Below are 1603 nucleotides of genomic sequence, written 5' to 3'. Positions count from 1 at the left end.
CAGTGGGCTGGATTGGTAGGCGGATCTTACCAGATTCCTAATGCGGAGAGTGATATCCCGCTCACCGCGGTAAGCACTCCAAGCGGCATGCTTTGGGAGTGGCTCGTCATGCCGCAGGGCTTGTCTAACGCCCCGGCGACGTTCAATCGCCTGGTGACGCAATTGTTACGCCCTTTGCGTTCCTTCGTACAGACGTACTTCGACCACATATTCGTCCATAGCCGTGCCGAGGGAGACAAGACGGCCATGGAGGTGCATCTAGGACACCTCCGTCGAGTGTTGGACGTAATGCGAGCGAACAAGCTCTACGCCAACATCAACAAATGCGTATTCGCGTCACCAGAGATTAAAGTTCTCGGTTGCTTCGTAAGCAACGTGGGCGTTCGGGCTGACCCAGACAAGGTCAAGGTCATAGCAGCATGGCCGACGCCTCGATCCCAGAAGGATCTTCGAGAGTGGTCGGGCTTGGCCAACTACCTTCACAAGTACAGCGCAGGGTACACGGGCTTCGCTAAGCCCTTGTCGAGCCTCCTTCAGAAGGACGTCGACTGGCGCTGGGAGCAAGAGCACCAGGATGCTTTTGACAGCATCAAGGCCAGTCTCCAAGAGGCCCCTGTCCTGGCCCTGCCGGACGAGACGAAGCCGTTTAGCGTCGTCTGCGATGCCTCCGATTGCGCCATCGGATGTGCATTGCTTCAGGCCGACACGGCTGGACACGAACGAGTCATCTCGTTCCAGTCCAGGCAGCTCAAAGCCGCCGAGCGGAACTACCCTGTCCACGACAAGGAGCTCCTGGCAATGAAATATACCCTTGTGAAGTTTCGTGTTCACCTTCTGGGCTCTAGTCCCTTTGTGATCTACACAGACCACGCGTCCTTGAGGACGGCGACTAACTCGCCTCATCTCTCCCAAAGGATGGCGAGGTGGCTGTCCTTCTTCGCGGAATACAACTTCCGCGTCGAATACAAGCCGGGCAAGCTCAACGTGCTTGCGGACGCCCTCTATTGGCGTCCTGACTATGGGTTGGCCCACATCACGCGGGTGACAACGGATCTATATGATCGGATACGCATGGCGTATCGGGACGATGAGGCTGTCGCGCCTATCGTCATGTTCCTTATGGCAGGAACGAGCGCGAAGTCCGACTGGCTCTCGTCGCGACAGCGCTCACGGCTCCACCGATATAAGTTGAAGGATGGACTCCTCTATTACCGGGTGGAGCCCAATGATCCTCCACGGGTGGTCGTACCAAACGACGAGGATCTGAAGTTCGATATCCTCGCGGAGGTGCACGACGCGCCCTCCAGCGGCCACTTGGGCCGCGAGAAGGCCTTTCTGTCGGTCTCTCAGTCCTTCTGGTGGACCCACATGTACAAGTGGGTCGCCCGGTACGTTAAGACATGTGAAACATGTCAGCGGGTCAAACCCGCAGGGCTCTCTTCGGCTCCACTACAGAGCCTGCCCGTACCGGCGGACTGTTGGAAGTCGATGAGTCTTGACTTCATCTTTGGGCTTCCCGCCGACGGACACGGCAACACCGGAATTTTGGTGCTCGTGTGTCGGCTGAGCAAGATGGTACATCTTGCTCCTGTTCTGTCACGAA

This window comes from Phytophthora infestans, genomic scaffold, assembly GCF_000142945.1.
Source record: "Phytophthora infestans T30-4 supercont1.36 genomic scaffold, whole genome shotgun sequence".
Taxonomy (NCBI): Eukaryota; Oomycota; class Peronosporomycetes; order Peronosporales; family Peronosporaceae; genus Phytophthora; species Phytophthora infestans.
This window is presented reverse-complemented; position numbering follows the sequence as displayed.